This window comes from Caretta caretta, chromosome 1 (assembly GCF_965140235.1).
Source record: "Caretta caretta isolate rCarCar2 chromosome 1, rCarCar1.hap1, whole genome shotgun sequence".
Lineage (NCBI taxonomy): Eukaryota > Metazoa > Chordata > Testudines > Cheloniidae > Caretta > Caretta caretta.
The window spans coordinates 77,217,252-77,237,411 of record NC_134206.1 but is presented as its reverse complement, the minus strand read 5'-3'; the positions used below and the strand labels follow the sequence as shown (position 1 = coordinate 77,237,411).

Sequence of the window (20,160 nt, the reverse complement as noted above, 5' to 3'; positions counted from 1 at the left end):
GATGCTCAGCACTTTCTGAAAATCAGGCCATAAGAACATAAATCCATTTGGGGTTTTCACAATCTGGGCACCCCAAAACTGAAGCATCTCTAATCTCTTGTCAATTTTGAAATTCTTGGCCTTGAAATGTATAGTTCCATAAGCTATTTACAGATATTATATTTTATTTATTTATCTAGAATTTTCATTTGTTCCTATACAATTCTGTAGGCAGACAACAAAAATGAAAAAAACACATTTATTAGAACATATTGAATATACATTAGAAAAATAATCTTACAAACTGAACCAGCAGCAGAACAAACACCACTTCATCAGTCCCTTATACACACTGATCACCTCCACCCTCCTTAACCTCTGAACTCTCCCCCCAAAATTTTGGAAAAACAGGTGATACTTGTTACATACTCTGAAGTCACCAAAGCTTGGTCTGTAGAAGGAAGGGAAGAAGTGAATTCCAGATATTGCAAGATATGTAAAATAATATCTTGACATTCGTTTGTGAAAGAAGAGTCTGCTGCATTGGAATCTATTTTTTTAAACTAATCCTATTACATAAAAGATTTGATTAAGTAAGAATATTTTGGTTAATCAAAACATGTAAAGAGCTGTCTAGGATCAGATCACTGCAGAATAAAGCTCTTTTGATCAACACCTTAAAGGTAAATTTTCAAAGCAGTGCACTTAGATGTAGCCGTGTTACTCCCATTGAACTAAATGGGTGTTACATGGCCAAACTCGCATGCACCACTTTCAAAATGAACTCTATTAACTGTGCACCCAGATCTTGTAGAAAATGCTGAAACTTTGTGTTAAAAAGTTGTAGATTGTAAGCTTCGCTGGGCAAAGACTCTTCCTGAATAACCTCTATACAACACTGTGCACTTCTACAGTTACTATTCATGCCCTGTGAAATTCATCCTATCCTGCATGAAAGAATGCCTTATTTAAAAAAACAAAACAAAACAGTGTTCACTGGAAATCCTATTACAGAACGAGTTTTAAATGAATAGCATGAAAGACCTGGAAATTAATAAATACTAATAAGAACTTGTTAATAACTTATATTATTGCATCTTGACCATCAGGATACCTATTTCTTCACTTTTCATCAAGTTAAGGTACAGGTGGTGGTATAGCATTGCTTTCACAGTCATTTTTAATTTGCTTTCAGGAAATGTTTAAGGACTACAGTATATTTGAACACACAAAAGTTGTACCACTTTAACTATGCTGGTATAATTAAAGTGGTATAATCCCCTAATGTGGACAGAGTTATATCAGTATAAAAAGTGCCTATACTCGTATAGCCTTTTTCCATATAAGAAGGGGCATAAGGTATATTGGCTGTCTGTATGGGAAAGTTATAGTGGTAAGAGCTAAGCTGTGAATTTAAACCAATGTATTTATATTAGTATAAGTCCCTTTGTGGACACTCAAGGTACATCTACATTGCACACATATATGCATAACTCCCCCTAGCATGGGTATAAATAGCAGCGTAGACCTTGAGGCAAGAGGTAGGCAAGTAGATTAAAGACACGTCTGAAGGGTATGAGTATGTATCTGAGTTCATATCCTACAAGGTTCTCCACTCGTCCAAGCTCTGCCTCCACATCTACACTACTATTTTTAGCAGTGTTGTGTCCTGCTGCCTATCCACTGTTCTAATCCTTCCTTGTCACAGGGAAAGATTCCAGCAGTGGGGAAAGGCTCTGACCGCTCCCCCTTGTTGAAGCCTTTCTCTGAAGTAGGGAAAGGCTCTGTCAGTGGGGAGACAGTGGAGAAAGCTGCTTCACCCACTGCGAGAGCCTTTCCTGACTGCAATGAAAGGCTCTCACATCAGGGAGCTCCTGAAACCTTTCTCCATTGCATCCCCTCAGCCAGAGCCTTTCACCAACACATATAGCTACGTACCTCAATAGGGACACAGCTTGTTTTTCATGCAGTGTGCAGATATACGTACTCTACATGCTTCTGCCAGTAGTGTGTACTGTAGGTCTAGCCAGTATTCAGATGTGAAAGTGACTTTTTCCTCAGTTGAGAAAGGTTGCTTTGGCAGTTGCTCTTGTACTGAATAAGAGCCCCTCAGGAAAGTTGTACCTGTATAACTATATCAGTTTAACTATACTAGTGTAACTGATAAACCTTTCTCATGTAGACAAGCTCAAAGGCACTTTTATACTGTTATAACTGTGAACAATTATATATATAACACATATATAGGGATAGTAGAGGAATAACTGTATTGGTTACAAAAACAACCCCATACCCTTAACCAAAATATTTGTACTGGTTCAAAATCTGTGCCTAAACCAGGCCTTTGGGTTTGATCCTGCAATGTGCGAAGCATTCCATGAGGTGTTGAGTGTGAGTTGGTGGGTGCTTAGCACTGAGTAGGCTTTAGAGGACTTTTTTCAGAACATTCTTTTGGGGTTGTTCTAATCCAGGGGTTCCCAAACGTGGTTCGCGGCTTGTTCAGGTTAAGCCCCGTACCTGCAGATGCTCCGGTAAACAAAGCATCTCGTGGCCTGCCAGGGGCTTCCCCTAAACAAGCCACGAACCAAGTTTGGGAACCCCTGTTCTAATCTCTTAATTCAACACATTTCAGAAGTAGCAAATGCAGTAGCAAAGGGCAAACATTGGATTTCATTTTGAGTTTAGACTTTTCACATTCTACTTTACAGCAGCTCAAGACCACATTTTTGATCATTTAAATTCAACCTCCTTTAAACTATTCTTCTGTTTCCATAACTTATCATCCTATGTGGCTTTTAGAACCTAGTCAGCTGAGTTTTATTGAATTCTGACTTTGATCTAGTAAGACTTATTTTAAATCCATCTTCTGTCAGTGCTGCATTCTGAACCCAGTTGAACAGTTACATGTTGCTACAGATGAGAGAGCTCCTTTACAGCCTATGGTTCAGCTTTCCTTGTTTCCTCCCCTCGTTATGCCTGCTTTCCTACAGCATTGTAAATGGAAGGATTCAGCAAAATGGTTGACCAGTATAGAGAAAGAAAAGGTGCTTTTTCACTTTATGTCTCTGCATCTATCAGATATATTTCTTTTTTGTCATTTCTATTTCCCAATTTTCTCTCTCTCAAGGAATACCTGTGGTTTGAGGTTTTTTTCCCTCCAGGATATATTATTATAGCTTGCATTTTTCCAAGATGAATCCATTTTACTGCTCATATTTCTAATATTTCTAGCTCTTATAACATTATTTCTCTGTCATCACTATAGCACGGAGCCTGTTTGGTAATTAGGTAAGATCATATATAGAATTTTGCTAATTCAGGTTATTTATTGCTTCTAGTTTTAGCAGACTTTTCCAAGCATTCAACATTATTGGCTCAGGTATTCTTCTGATGCACTTACAGTCTGTTGTTCAGCTATCAGGGGCTACTTGGGCTTGGTCTGAGTTCTATTTATAAGTCCAGACAGTGAGAGTTGCTATGGGACATAATAGAGCAGATGCTGTCCATTTTTCCTGTGGTTTGCCTCAGTCATCTGTGTTAGGACACCTTGTCTGTATCTACCATTATATGTCACCACTAAATTTAGTAGATACACTGTATTTTCACTATTGTGTGCACAATATTCTGAATTCTTTCAATATTCCATTACATTATCAGGTTGAGTTTTCTCACAATAGTGCTTACACACCATCCAGATACTCTTTATTTCTATAACAATAGTGCATAGAAGGCAACCAAGATCAACATCCCATTGGGGTATTTGTTTATATATATATATATACACACACATAGAAAGAGTCTGTCTTTGCCCCCCCCCAAAGTTTACAATTTAAATACACAAGACAGAAAAAGATGGAAGGAAAAGAATTATTATTCCTGCTTTTGAGATTCGGAACTGAGGCACAGAGAGATAGGCTCTGGACTAAGATGATCTAATCAATGCCATTACATTTTATTAACAGCGACAAGACAAGGTGGGTGAGGTAATATCTTTTATTGGACCAACTTCTGTTGGTTGTCTCTCTAATATTCTGGGACCAACAGGGCTATAGCAACCACTGCATACAGCAAACCAGAAGATCAGTTACTCAGACAGCTCTAGTTATGAGTGCAGAGAAAGATATGATTTGTCTTTTTCTCCTTTATATGATTAAGCAGACTAACATATTCTGTTACACTCTTCCTCTGTCTTTCACCCTTATGTTACCTCTGTTGTTCACCTCTTCCTGGTGTCTTTTCCACCTCCTTATCTGCATCTCCCTTGTCTCTTTTCACTTTCCCCAATTCTTCCTTTCCTGAAGTCCTTCCTTACTCATTGAACCTTTCAGAAGCTTCTCTACTGGAACCGTTGTCCTCTATACTCCGCACAGCAACAGACTGCTAAGAGAAATGGACCGCCAGTTTCACTTTGCTGTGAGTAAGCCTGAGCACAAAGTCCTCAGCAAAGTGAAAGTTACCAAGCAAGACCTAGACTTGGCCAAGTCATTAATCCTTTGGCCTTAGTAACTCTGATGATGACTGCAGTTTGAAAAGAGTGAAGGGGTGAAATGTGGATTGCAGTAAATGTGGATCTGGTTCGATATCTATCTATCTATCTATCTATCTATTCCATTTCCTACCACAATATGGCAAATAATCATATCCTTACTCTCCTCCTTCTTTTCTTCTGTCCTCATTTGATGTTGTGGAGCTTGCAACTCCTCCTCACTAATGCCAGTGCTTCTTTCATCTCCTCCCCCTATTCCTTTGCCATCTTTACCTTCCTCCTGTTCTCTTTTAATCATATGTTCCATGGAGCTGCCAAGGACACTAAGATATATCAGTTACATTTGGCAGTACAGGAGATGAGTGACTGACAGACTTATTCAGTGTACTTGACAAAAGTGAGGTGGCTAAAGCTTTCCCATCCCTCTTGTACATTATAGGACAATTAAATACGAAGCTATTGACTCTTGAGAAAAAAATAATTAAAACTAGGAAATTGATAATAGTTTAAGAGCTCCCTGTGGTCATTGCCTTCCTTCTAATGAAGTTCTGTTCAAGTCCCCACCCTGAAAAGCACTCATCCAATGACAATCTCTGTGCAAGTGAATGAACATATGATAGCTTAGCACTTTTGTTTTCACTACCTGTTCAGGTGATCAGTATGAGCATAATCTGAGTGCTATGACTAATATCAATTCAATTGGGACAAAAGTATAACAGCAGGGAAAAGAGATCAGTCAGTTTCCACATGAAAGCCCAAGATACAAGGGCACCTTATGGTATGTGCAAACAATTCACTATACAATTTCTGGAGAGAGTAAACTGGCATACTGTTGAATACTCTTTTCCTTTGGGTAAAATTTTAATTAAAAAAGCAGCATGGATACAGGTTTTAGATTTTGACTATTCAAATAGTGGAGAAAGCTGTTTGAATTTTAAAATCATTCATTTTTAAAAAATACTGTGATTTGCATGTCTTTAAGAATGTGTTTAATATGACCAGAATTTATAAAGTAAGTGAACCCTGAAGTTCATCATAGTAGCCTTATCTGTGGTTATGGGTTACTTTCAGCAATTACCCACCTCAACGTGAGGGTTTAAACCTACTTTAATCCGTGAGTGTTCAGCCCCCAAGATCAACTGCAATAGAGAGGATATCAATAGATAGGGGATCCCATGGTGCAGAATAGAGATTCCATAGTACTCTTTCTCTAATCATCACTTGTATTAACAAACTAAACAATATACACTCTACAGTCTTATAGAAAAGAGAGCGAGAGAGAGAGAACAATACAACATGCATAAGATTTGCACTACTCATGCCAGGCCTCATGGAAAAATCTGAAGTATTAGTCCACATCCTCATCACCAGAGGTCATTGCCCTGGTGCCTCCCTCCAAAAATTCACCAGCCAGGATTCAGCTTTTAACACTGACACCCACTGGGGTTCATTCATATTTATGAAGGTTTTAACTTTTTTTCCTTATTTGAACTTCCACCCCCACACACATACTTTTGGGGTGCCCCATTTTTCATAGGCTAACTCATTTCTTCCCATTATACATATTAACATTTACATTACCTTACCACCATAGTAACTAACTGTAAGGAAGTTTATAACATTTCACCTTGGTTACCAACGGTTATCTTGTGGTCTCTGCTGTCTATGCATAGACATTATTAGCCAAACTCAGCAGTTATTTTCAAAACATCCACATATCACAAACATGGACACAAGCTCAGCAGGTTTATTACTATCATACTAACATCCTAAATTGTAAGGCTTAATTTGGCTAAGTTACATATTTTACAGGCCTGTAGGCCCTGTGTTACTACATTAATTCTTATATTTGCCTTTATATCCAAATAAATCCTGAAACGCAGACATATTGTAAGGGTGCAATTATGCTTCATGGACCACAGTGACAAAATATCTTGTCATGCAATATTTGGTTCTGGGACAAGCAAAGATGGCTGTATGTCACCTTTTTGCTGTCTCAGTCTTCAGGTCTGCTTTAACTTACAGCAGCACAGCACTTTAACTTACAGTGGCACAGTGACACATCCCTGATCATGCCCTGGGATCTCTATTCCATGCAACAGAAATCCACAGCTATCTAGTAGGGTAGTTTTATGGACCCCTTGCACAACTGGCGTAGTGCAAAGAGGTCATATTGGAACCAAAGTTCTGGCATGTTACCTGTATTAGTGTGCCAGCAGTTCTGAGTGCCCATTTGCCATATATTATCAGTTTGTGCACACAGATGCTTGTTTTTATATTCACAGAATCCATTTGTGTGTGCAAATTGAGTGTACATGGGAGGTGTACAGGTAAATTATTATCCAGGAAACAAATTGTGCAAGAGCTACTTGTGTAACTGCATGAACTTATGTTTTACCTTGTTAACATTGTCTTTCTCTTTCTGATTTTATTCATCGTGCTCACTTAGGCCATATAAGATCCTTGCAAGACATGCATACAGTTGGTCACTCACTATATGTTTGTACAGTGCATGGCACAAAGGGGATGGAACCTTTATCCTGACTGTGGCCTTTGGGAGCTGAAGCAATATAAATTAGAATGAATAATAATAATTTTATGCAGATTGATTATGCCAAAAACCTGCTTGTACGGTGACTTGAAAGTGTAAAATTTGTGCTCACTAATGGAGATATATAGCTGACATGTCTTAAGATTTGACTCCATGTGACTATTGGAGTAATTGGAGTATTTTAAATTAACAACATTAAAATACCTAATATTATGTAACACAACAAAGATATACCTTACGTATGATTATCTACTATGAAGAAACGAGTATTACTTCTTTCCATCCTTCCATGTAATAACAACATGAGGTACTCACTAAGTAGATATATTCTTTCTTCTTTTTTACCTAACCACTCCTTGGCATTCCCCTTTGTTTTCCCGGCAGTACCTGGTATTCGAGAGCCTAGAGACAAAATAAAAGAAAGTGCTAGAAAATACTTCATGGGAATGTTGCAATGAGTTTTGGCTAAATTAATATCTGTATTTACATAATGTTAGTAGTTACATAATCATAGTGAACAGGTGTGTAACCATTTTGAATTCTATCTGATGGTGCAGTGCTCAGTTTCTTTCTGAGTTGACTAGCTAATGATTCATAAATCAAATTCAACACCAGATGCCTTTTTTGGATGTGCTTTAGTCAAAGAGAAGGTAATAGTCTCAAAACATGAGCAAGTGGGTGAAATTCTATGGACTGTGTTAGATAGGTCAGACTTGATTAGTTGTAGGCAACCTGCGGCCTGCAAGGATGTACTGGCCGCCTTCCGCAGGTCCCATTGGCCAGGAACAGTGAACTGCAGCCACTGGGAGCTGCGGGTGGCTATGCAAATGTAAACAAACTGTCTGGCGGCCCACCAGTGGATTACCCTGACGGGCCGTGTGCGGCCCATTGGCCGAAGGTTGCCCACCACTAGACTTGATGATCCAATAGTTCCTTTTGTCTTTAAAATATATAAATCTATGAAATATCTATTCTTTCCCATTTCACCCATAAAAAAAGAACAGAAAAAGATTAAAAAAACACGCACAATACATTTGGGCCAAAACATTTGAATGTAGGTTACTAAAGTCAGCACTCAACTCCATAAGTAGGTGAGTAAGTAAGAGGCTTAGTTTTCAGAGAAGCTTAGCACCCATGTCTTCCATAGATGTCAGTATGAGCTATGAGTGGTTAGCACTTCTGAAAAGAACAAGCAGCTTATGTTGGAGTCAGCTATGTGGATTTACATGTCTACCCTGAGCCACCTATGTTTAAAAGTTCGGTGCTTTATTTTTATTTTTTGAAATTATAACGGAATCATATTTACCAGTGAATTCCAGTGTGGAGTTTCTAGTTAGAATATGATATAAATCCATTCAAAGAAACAATTATATTTTAAGGGACTGGTTGACGAAAGTACATTTAACATACAGTATACATGCAGTACTCCAACCTGCCACATCCCTCCACCATAAGATAAAACATCTGCAGTAGGCAAGGTGGTATTTTCTCTGTTGACACTAATAAAGTATGTTTTAAAGGGGTAAAATGTATAGCATTAGAATAAAACACCAAATAAAAGTAGATGTTAATTGTATCTTTAAAAAGCACCGTAATCATAGTCTCTGATTAAATCTTAGCATCATCATTTTGAAATATTTTCCATGTAAGTATGAGTATAGGAAGACACTCTAGATCTTACTTGTTATTCTTTTTAGACAGTGCTTTAAGAAAACCTTTTTCCACAATGGAAGTCTACCTAGTCAGAACTTTGTCTGTTTATATAAATTACACACACACACATAAACTAAGCATATAGATTTATGTTTTGCATGACCCTTTTAACTCTCTGTACTTGCTGTAAGTTGTATATTTTTCCATAGGAGCACTGTAACTCATAAGAAAACGACTAACACTGAAAACTCAGTTAAGTCTCAAAAATAGGCATTAGTTCTCAGCCATAGCACTCCTTTTGGGAAATCAAAGTTTTTATTGCGAGATAAATTAATGTTTCAGATGTATGAATACAGATGCTGTTTGCAAATTTGTCACTATCTGTCTTCCAGCAGGAAGAATTTATACTGTATACAGTAATGGAAAACAGAAAACTGCGTATTTCACTAAATTGCAGCTGTGTATGGAAGATTTATATGGTTGTTTTTTTGTCACTGAAACATGTTGGTCTAGAGTATTTCACTTGAGTGTTGCAAATGGAACTTTATTTTAAAGTTATTTTATACTTTTTTCAAAGAATACATAAAATACATTTGTTATACAGAGAAGCCATACATAATAACTAAGTCTTAGCAATATTTTATTCCAGAAAAAGACAGTTTGCATGAAAAATCTTGATCCTTTAACTTCAGCATAGCAAAACCTTCTCAGAGTTTCCAACCTACAAGCTATTTTCAAAATTCCTAAGTGTCCCCTCAATGATCTATTAAATGTTTTACAAAACATATATACTATTGCTATGTTTGCAATGTCAAAAGCTATGAATCAAAGTAAGTGACAAAGTTCCAGCCTAATTTTTACAATCAAATCCATTTATACTTTGAATATTCACAAATACATAGAATGCAGCACCCCGATGGAAATTTCTTCTTTGTGATTATACAGTTTCACCTAATGGAGTCTTTTTTTTTCTTTAGTGTCAATTCCTTCCAGCAACAAGCCTTCAAAATAGGAGCTAACATTTTTTCAACTGTGAAGTATTGGATCCAATTACTCCCAGCAACTAAAAACAGAGTTTATTTTAATAGGATTTGCAGTAAAACAAGGCATACAAAATCAGATGCATAGGCAAAGAATTTTTCATCTTTAATCATTAAGCTACCAGTACAATTTGAGCCCTGCAGTTATTTCATTCCCAAAGGAGATCAGAGTTTTAAAGAATTCAGGGGATTAAACATTTGTGTTTGAGTGAACATACTAAGTGTTTTTGTGCCTGCTATAATTAAAACTATATTTCAGTACTTTATTTTAAATACGTACAATGCACTTTCATTCTAAATGATAGCTTCGTAACTTTTCCTAGATAGAGGGCATAAAGGGCAGCTGTGTTACATTGCCATTCTTCCCACCGATGCCCCAGTGTGTGTAGTTTATAATGTATTGTTACTCCGTGTCAATATGCAATTCAAAGTTAGCTCTTTTTTCCTAGGTGCCATCAAAACGCCATACCCCATAATCTGTTATTTCTGCAACCAAAGTATTCTGAGAGATGCGGGTCATCAGGAATATGTGAACTTTTGGAAAAATAAGTGAGTTATATATACATAACGTACAGCATTTGCCAAATGCAGTGTTTTTTCCCCCATGCAATGTAAACAGGGACTAAAAAGCTATACAATCCATTGGGTAAAACATTCAAATTACACTAATAATATTGACAAGGATTGCAAATTCAACAATCAAATAACAAGATACCCAACTGCTGTGGGAGAACTGGGTAAGGCATTATCTCACCCTATAAGCAGCGTACATCTGATGGGCCAAACATGCACTAAAGCATAAAGCAATTCATGAGGATTAATGCTTCTTTTAGAACGAATACGCATGGCTGATGCATAGTTGATCTATTTGGTAAGCATGGATAATTAATCTTTTTTTGTGTGTAACAAAGATGTGCCAGTGTCCAAGATGGCTTGCTGAGACCTAAGATTAGCTGTGGTAACTGTCAGGTTGCAAATATGTCATTTCAAGGCTTTTTCAGTGCTTTGGAACCTTGGCATAGGATGGTTGTCAGTGTGGCCCGGAGATCAGCTGCTCCGCACATGTGGCAGAGCTATGAGAGAAATTGTAATGATTTCATATAGTTTGAGGATCAGGGAGGCCGGTCAACAATATGGCCCATTACACAGGAATAGTTGTTGTGGTACATGCTGTAATTTGCAACCCATCAACTGGCGTCCTCCACAATCTTGATTTGCCTTTCTGCCATTACATTAATCAGTAGGCTAAATGGTTATACTGATCCTTGCAGTGTTTTAAGGTTTTTGGCAGGGTGATCACATACTGGTAGCCCCAGGAAGGATTCCTGTCATCCCATCACAGTTTACATGCTCAAGGATCTCATGCACATCCTTGGTGCTGTATGTCACAGTAGAGAGAGGTGACCTTGTTCAGGGCAGCATGCTTGATAGCAGCTTTTGGGGTCAGCGAGCTAGTACCTGGGTCCATTAGGGACTCTATGGGAAGAGCTTTGGAACTGTGTGATATACAATGGCATGAGCATTCAGTGATATTACACATGTGAAGGTCAAAGATGGATCAATTCGGCCGGGGTGAATCTGTTATCCTCCAGGAGTGTGGTGAGGCTGTGGTCCACCCCGTTTAGGCTTTGAAGGCCTACATGGTGATACGGCGGAAGGGGGGAAGGCCCCCTTTTTATGCACAGTAATGGAAGTCCCCTCACAACATATCAATTTGTTACCGTGTTGAGACAGGGGCTGATGAGGGTGGAGCTGCCAACCCATGAATTTGGTTCCACTCATTCAGAATCAGGGCAGAACAGCAGCAGCACTGCTAGGCTATTCAGGCAATCGGACGTTGGCATTTGGATGCAAACTGAACATATGTAAGACCTCAGATGGTAAGTCAGCATGAATTTTTAATCTCATTACAGATGTTGGAGGACCGGCCACGCAACATGGTATGGATCTGCGGACACAGTACTGTCTTTTGGGCACATAGGCACACATCCAAGTTGCCCGAGCGTTCACAGCTGGGCTTCAGTGGTGAAGCAGTACTCAGTTGGCATGCAAAGAGGGGCATGTTATGGGATCAATCGATACTACTGCTGTATGCTGTGCGGGCTGGTCAGCAACCACCAGTTATAATTGTGGTACACCTTGGGGAAAATGATTTGGGAATGCTCAAAGAGGTGGAACTAATGCTTGGAGCAAGGAGGGACTTGAGGCTGATCCTTGAAAATTTTCCAGGAGTTACCATTGTATGGTCAAACATGCTTCAGCACATGGTCTGGTGGGGAACCATGAGCCCCCCCACCAGTGTGGACAAGGCAAGGAGGTGGCCAAATTCCTTGGGACCCCAGGAGGGGCATTAATTTCACATTCTGCATAGTATATGGGGCACCAGAGTTGTTTCAGGAGGATGGGATTCACCTGTCAGACTTGGGTGCTGTCATGTTTTTGACTGATATAAAAGAGGGAGTTAAGAGATGTCTGGGAACCTGACTAGGTTTGGAGAGGAGGCACTATAGTTACTATAGTGTACTATTTTAAATGAAGCCTGGGAGTTTTGCCATTGCAAAGGTACTTTCTTTCAAATTTAGGCGTAAATAAATATAGTTATAAAAGTAACTGGATATATAGAATACTATAACATTATCCATTTGTTGATATAAAATGGCTATATATCTTTAAAAATATGTCCTTGAAATGCATAGTGATACAAATTTTATTACAGCACCCAGAAGTATAAATACATGTTTGATCTGTAGACTAACACTCCAGTGTAAAGCATTTACAGAATTTTGCCCTCCACTACCTCACATATGCAAAGAAGCACAACAACATTAGGACTATCCTCAGACAACTCCCCTATCTAAGTGTTCTAATCTGAAATTTCCTTCCTATGTTTTCAAAGCCACCCATAAACAAGCTGTAGTTTATTTCATGTCTACACCCATACCGCTAGAGTACTATCAACTCTGTTCCTCTATGTAATCTTGCCATTACTGATGAAAGACCTTTCTTCCCAGTAGCTTTTGTCATCTGGAACAATCTTCATATATTTTTTTACCTCATCAATTCCCCATTTCATGTCTCAGCTAAAACCATCATCTTTTCGCCCTTGTCAATTACCTTTTGGTTTCTCTTATATGTCCTGTTATTTAACTTGATAATTGTACCTTTATCAGTAACCGTCTAATTTTTTAAGAGACAGACAGGATGGGTGAGGTAATATATTTTTTTGGAACAACTTCTATTGGTGAAAGAGACAAGCTTTCAAGCTACAGAGAGTTTTATTCAGATCTTCTTCAGGACCTGTCTATATACTATTTCATATGTATTTTTCCATATATAATGCTTTTGTTTAAATACATATGTATGGTCCTATCATCCCCTCTTGCAGAAAAACCAGTGAACAGGGAAAAACTTAAAACAAATACTTATGTCCCTTTGGGAGAGAGATTTATAGATGTACAAAAGTGAGATTTGAGCACCCTGTAGGCTCCACTTCCCCCTTCCAGCCTACAACGGTACAAGTCAGTACCTGTCCTAGTTCTCAGCAAAGAGTCTGGTACAGGGCATAGTTTTATACAAAGTCTAGTAGTATAACTCTGGGAATTTCTAAAGATATGAGTAAAATCCTGACCCAATTGAAATAAATCGCAAAACTCCCACTGTTTTCATTGGAGCTAGGATTCAGCCTAGCTTTCTAAGCGGTCTTTAGATTGCAGTAAGAAGAGGGAAACATTGAAAAAGGTAGATCATTATGATCACATGTATAATGATAATTATGTTATGTGTTTAGATATTGCTCATTTGCAAATTAGTTTTTAGTTTGTTCCCCCCAATTTTATGTCTCCATTTACACTCAAAACCTTATTAACATGTTGTGCATTTTAATAGTTAAATTTAATTTAACTCTCTACTACTGTTTATATTTTTAAATCTGGAATCTTAATAATAGAGAAGATAATTGCTTAGGTTTTTTGTTTTGTTTTGTTTTTTGTTTTGTTTTGTTTTGATCACCACAGCCTCTGCTGTGAATAAATGTTTTGGGGTAATTTTGTCTTTCGAGCATCATAAACAGTAACAAATGCTTTTTGATTCACTTACAAATTATAAGAGAAGAGCCATGAAAATTTCCTAACCTTTTCTGCAGCTCAATAAATCACAAACAGACAAGAAAGTTAAGCACTGCTTCAGTGGAAAATCAGCAGACAGATGTAGCACACATTCCCCCCAAAATAATTCAGAACCTGTTTCAATTTATCAAATGCCTACTTTATCTGTCAAAACAATGTCCTTTCTCAAATAAAGGGCATTGTTTCTGCAACAAGAAAAAGGTTCTGATGTATTGTTATCTGCAAATGGATGGTGGAATAATGGAACAACAGGCAGTGTTTCAAACTAAGAGATCAAAGGGCAGAATGCATTACAAATCTTGTTAAAATAAATTAGGTTAAAATCATCATTTAAATAAAGACATTTATAGTCTTAAACAATTTCTATTTAACAGATCTGAAGAAAAATGGGGAAAATCCTGTTTATTATACAGGTTACCCAGTATGAGAATTTCAACCTCCAGATAAGCCAAGAATTTAAGAGCTGTGATGTATAAAAGCTAGTATTTTGTGCTGATGCTACAGAATTTTGCAATTGTTGAAAAAATATTTGTAACCCCTTATTTGACTCTGTCATGTATTTTCATGTAATCAGCAGACTACACCAGAAATATATGGATAAAGGAATGCTTAACATTTACAATAATTATCAAATATTTGAAGAAACAGTGATTTTCTTCATACAGAAAACAATCATTTTTCATCCTTAAATTGAAATATTTCAAGATCACTTTGTTTTGTGGAATTTACCTAATGTATGATTCATCATCATGGAATTTACCTAATGTATGATTTAATCATGAAATTAGTATAAAGTAATAAAAACAACCACCAGAGTTTAAAGAGGTAAGCACATTTGCACAGTCATTTGTGGTTCTATTATCTAGTCATTGTAATGCTTATATATTTTCTTTAACCTCAACATGTCAGATATTTATGATGATTCCTGCAGCCAGCTTGATCTTGAGCTGAACTGTGACAACTTTGTACTGATGTATCTGTCTTCTCCATGATTGCATGTGGCTCTCTCCTTATATTCTTCCATTTTTCAGTTCTTTTTATGCAGCTGTGACCTTTGTCGTGTGCTGGGTTTTTCTTCCTGCAACAAATCTATAAGAGCACAGACTCTTTTTATATTCAATCCATCTAAGCAATAACAAACTGATTGACAACTTCAGAAACCTGTTCATTTGTGATCATTTAATGAGATCTCCAGAAGTCATCGATATTCCCTTTTTAAATAAATGTCATACTTGCATAGCCATTAAAGCTTGGGTAGGTGTCTTAAGCCTGGTATTGACCAGCTATTTAATATCAGCTACTAAAGGAAACTACATGATCAGAATCATGATTGAGTAAAAAGAATCAATTTTACTTGAGATACTGTAATCAGAGTACTGGACACTCTTCTTAGTTACACCAATTTAATACCAGTGCAATTCCATGGACTTCAGCTCATTTACAACAGTGCAAAAGCAGAGTCAGGCCCAGAGTCTTGACATCTACAGTACACAGCTAAACGCTCAATCCTATACAACTTTACTCAGGTGGGTAAATAAATGTTTATTCATGTGTATAGTGTCATTGAAGTCAATGGGCCTAAACCTACACCATTCAGACCTACAGGAGAGTTTTGGCATGACTTCAGTGGGAACAGGATGAGGCTCACTAAGTGAATATGAGAAAAGAGAAAGGGTTTCAGGATCAGACTAAGATTCTCAGATCAAAACTCATAGGGCCATATTCACTGGTATGCTCTGGCTGCTTTGATCTGCTCCAGTGATTCAAAGCAACATTAACCTGGCTTAACTAGCCAGTCTTCTTCTCCTCCTTCTTTTTAGCATACACATAATGTGCCTCAGGTGGCATGTGACAAGGATTCATCACTGAATGTGGTCCACTAGTTGGATCATTAGCTTCCCTATTCTGGGCCGGGTCCTGACGGGGAGCACAACATGAATGCTGATTTATGCCTCCCAACTAGCCAGTTAAGAGGGTTTTAGGATTGTTTGGCATTGCCAAATTACAAAAACCAAAACAATAAAAACATACAGCCAGAATGCTCTGGTGAAACTACCCTAAAAATCTTGAAAAAGAGCTAGCAAAATATTATATCTGCAAATATTAAAGACTTACAAGATAACCCAGTTCTACACACAACTTATTTCCAAGAAATAATTGACAATAGATTCAGAGAACCACTGTTCTCTGAATAAAATGGAGTACAGAGTTGCAAAAATGAGCCAGCTTAAGTACTTACAATGTAATATTGAATGGGCAGATAAGTTTTTATGACCCATATGTACACTTAGGAAAGAGATTAACAGTAAGAGGTTAGGCACTGCTACAGAAGTCATTTTGATTTAACAAAGATGTTCAGTAGATATAAGAAAAATAAAGAGGACTTAAATAAAAATTTATGAGAAAAAAGTATTGGTTCAAAGAATGTGAAGATAAAACCAAAAAGCTCTGGAAAAAAGGAACCTTTCTCATGAAGGTTTTGTGCATCAAAACCAGCCACAGAATCTAAAATAAATCTGTTAATTAGGACCCAGACCTAGATTCCATTGTAACCAAAACCCTTACTGAAGTTAATGAGGTTTCAGATGCATAAATAATTTCAGCCTGGGACATTACCATAGATACAAGACTGACAAAACCCATACTGAGATATAGGGCCAGGTTCATTGATGACTCTGGCTTCTTTAAGCTGCTCTGGTGATGCAAACAACTGCAAAATACAACTAGAGCAGCAGAAAGCAGCTGGTGAACAGCATCATCAAAGCTAGCTAAAACCAATGTCATTGGAGAGACATCAGTTTAAAAGTGCTGTAACAGAGCAGATAATCAGCCCTGATTTTCCTTTCAATTATACCAACTTTACTTCAATTGAGCTGATGGTGCAGTTAGAGGATAATTTGACCCAGTTAGCCCAAATTCTCTGCTACCTTGCACCCTGTGTAGTCATTTATAGCTGGGTCAAGTGCTACCATTGGTGTGAGTGATTGGATAATTCGGATTTGGAAGCACTTCAAATCCATTTACACAGAGGTAAATGACTGCACAAGTTGCAAGGTAGAAGAGAATCAGAACTTCAGGTTTAGGATATACAAATTATCCTATTTCAAACAAAAAACATGTTTTCAAGCACTGCTTTTGTCCCTTCCATATATTCCCTGCAGTGCTTTCAAATTCATATTTCAATGCTGATATATTTTACATAAAGCAAATATACAGAAATAATTATTTCAATGATATTTCCATTCAATTAACTGCATCTTTCTTTTTCTTATGAAACAAGAATTTTATTTCCTCAAGAGCAGCCCATAACGAGAACATATCAGTAACAATCAAACTGATCCAACAAAGCTCTTCCAATACCTTTTAAAAATAAACAGTTTTAAATAAAAGTGATCATGAACATAAACAGTGCTTTCCTTTTGAGAATGACTGTTGACAGAAAAAAAGATAAAAACATATCATTGGTTTGAATTTGTAAGGAAGTTAAATAATTCAGGAAATGTTTTATTCACTGATAGCAATAGAAACAAAACAAAACAGGATCTTGCTCTTTACAATATGAAGTAATGTGAGAAATAAAATATATGATATACAGCAGATTTGACAAAGTTTTTCCTAACCGTAGTGAAATTTCATAAGGTGGTCAAAAACCACATTGTTATCATCACTTCCCAGCAATACAATTCTGCTAAATTATCTTTTAGGTTCTAAAAGTTATTTGCACTGTTTACAGAGGTGAAAGGAAAATTCAGCCATGTGTATCACTTCTTGTTTTAAAATAGGTGGTTTGTGGTTCACATTTTCAACATTTTAACTGAAATTCACGGGAAGTGGGAATCTCAAAACCAAAAATAGATACATACTTTATTTTCCCTCCCTATCCTCTTGATTTTCAGGCTTTGATCTCATAATCAATCACAGAAGCTATAGGGGCACAGTTTAATCTGGAATTCCCCCAGAAAAATAAACTGCAAATAAAGACCTGTGCTGAGTTACTAAGAACTAAATCATGAGCAGTACTTACATGGCTGCTCAGTACACAGAAGGGAGTAAACTGTCCCCTCAAAAAGAAAAGGAGTACTTGTGGCACCTTAGAGACTAACCAATTTATTTGAGCATAAGCTTTCGTGAGCTACAGCTCACTTCATCGGATGCATACTGTGGAAAATACAGAAGATGTTCTTATACATACAAACCATGAAAAAATGGGAGTTTACCACTACAAAAGATTTTCTCTCCCCCCACCCCACTCTCCTGCTGGTAATAGCTTATCTAAAGTGATCACTCTCCTTACAATGTGTATGATAATCAAGTTGGGCCATTTCCAGCACAATATTACAACAGAAAAACTTCAAAACCAGACTCCAGCGAAAGACTGTTGAATTGGAATTCATTTGCAAATTGGATACAATTAACTTAGGCTTGAATAGAGTCTGGGAGTGGCTAAGTCATTATGCAAGGTAACCTATTTCCCCTTGTTTTTTCCTCCCCCAGTTCCTCAGACTTTCTTTTTAAACCCTGGATTTGTGCTGGAAATGGCCCACCTTGATTATCATACACATTGTAAGGAGAAAGAAAAGGAGTACTGGTGGCACCTTAGAGACTAACCAATTTATTTGAGCATGAGCTTTCGTGAGCTACAGCTCACTTCATCAGATGTATACCGTGGAAACTGCAGCAGACTTTATATACACACAGAGATCATGAAACAATACCTCCTCCCACCCCACTGTCCTGCTGGTAATAGCTTATCTAAAGTGATCATCAGGTGGGCCATTTCCAGCACAAATCCAGGTTTCAGAGGAACAGCCGTGTTAGTCTGTATTCGCAAAAAGAAAAGGAGTACTGGTGGCACCTTAGAGACTAACCAATTTATTTGAGCATGAGCTTTCGTGAGCTACAGCTCACTTCATCAGATGTATACCGTGGAAACTACAGCAGACTTTATATACACACAGAGAATATGAAACAATACCTCCTCCCACCCCACTGTCCTGCTGGTAATAGCTTAACAGTGGGGTGGGAGGAGGTATTGTTTCATGATCTCTGTGTGTATATAAAGTCTGCTGCAGTTTCCACGGTATACATCTGATGAAGTGAGCTGTAGCTCACGAAAGCTCATGCTCAAATAAATTGGTTAGTCTCTAAGGTGCCACCAGTACTCCTTTTCTTTTTGCGAATACAGACTAACACGGCTGTTCCTCTGAAACCTGTCATTGTAAGGAGAGTGATCACTTTAGATAAACTATTACCAGCAGGAGAGTGGGGTGGGGGGAGAGAAAACCTTTTATAGTGGTAAACACCCATTTTTTCATGGTTTGTATGTATAAGAACATCTTCTGTATTTTCCACAGTATGCATCCGATGACGTGAGCTGTAGCTCACGAAAGCTTATGCTCAAATAAATTGGTTAGTCTCTAAGGTGCCACAAGTACTCCTTTTCTTTTTGCGAATACAGACTAACACAGCTGTTACTCTGAAACCTCTCCGATCAAAATCACTTATGCAGCTGTATGGGGATGGGTTCACAATTACAGTCATGTACCCAAACTGGGGCTCCATTCCCTTATGTTATTCAGCCGGGAAAGACAAACCTACCCATTTCAAGTTTTTAAAAAATGGAGCAGATACTTGCAGTCCATGTTTTCAAATTAAACCCACCCATTTTTTTCCAAAGGCAAAATTAACTGTGCCATTATGTAGATCTTTGAAAAAAATCTATAGTGAAAATAACTACTTAACAATTTTAAAGTGAAAGAATTCATAACTAATTAAAAATATGTTATTAATGGTTTCCACTTTGGGCTATTTTACAGTTGTTCTCCACTTGAGATACAGATCAAAATGCAGAAAATCAGACTACAGAGCTTCATAGTTTAGAGAGAAAGGATCTTTGAACCACTCTCTTAGAGATTTCGGGCCTGATTTTCCACTTTATCATATCAATTGCATACCATTGTAACTCTATAGATGTCAATGATGTTACACCAGCTTAAAAACAGTATGACAGAGTGGAAAATGAGGCTTTTTGAACTTTTATTTCTTGTAATGGAAAACTACATTCACCTCTTGCATATTATATAACAAGGCTTTGGGTTTTTTATTTTTTGCTTGATAGGGAGGATGTACAATTTCCTCGTTGATAAAAAAATAAGAGAAAATGTAAGGGAAAACAATACTTATAATCTAGAAAGAGAGGTGCACACAGCTGCTTGTTATAAAATAGCCACTTAGGGATGTACAGCTGCTTGGCTGTACTAAATTTAAAGGACACCCCTGTATTAGGGAGCGTTATTAGAAATCTAGAAGTCACCAGGGAATAGACAT

General features: G+C 37.5%; 1 long non-coding RNA gene across 2 annotated transcripts in view; it reads left to right on the top strand.

The window, feature by feature from the left end:
- Positions 1-14,742, top strand: part of LOC142072246 (uncharacterized) — a 212,576-nt gene extending 197,834 nt beyond the window's left edge. For both annotated transcript variants that reach the window (XR_012668697.1, XR_012668691.1), the window contains exons 5-6: positions 10,159-10,258; positions 11,623-14,742. This is a non-coding gene — a long non-coding RNA (uncharacterized LOC142072246). The remainder of the gene's footprint in view (positions 1-10,158; positions 10,259-11,622) is intronic.
- The last annotated feature ends 5,418 nt before the right edge of the window (positions 14,743-20,160 follow it).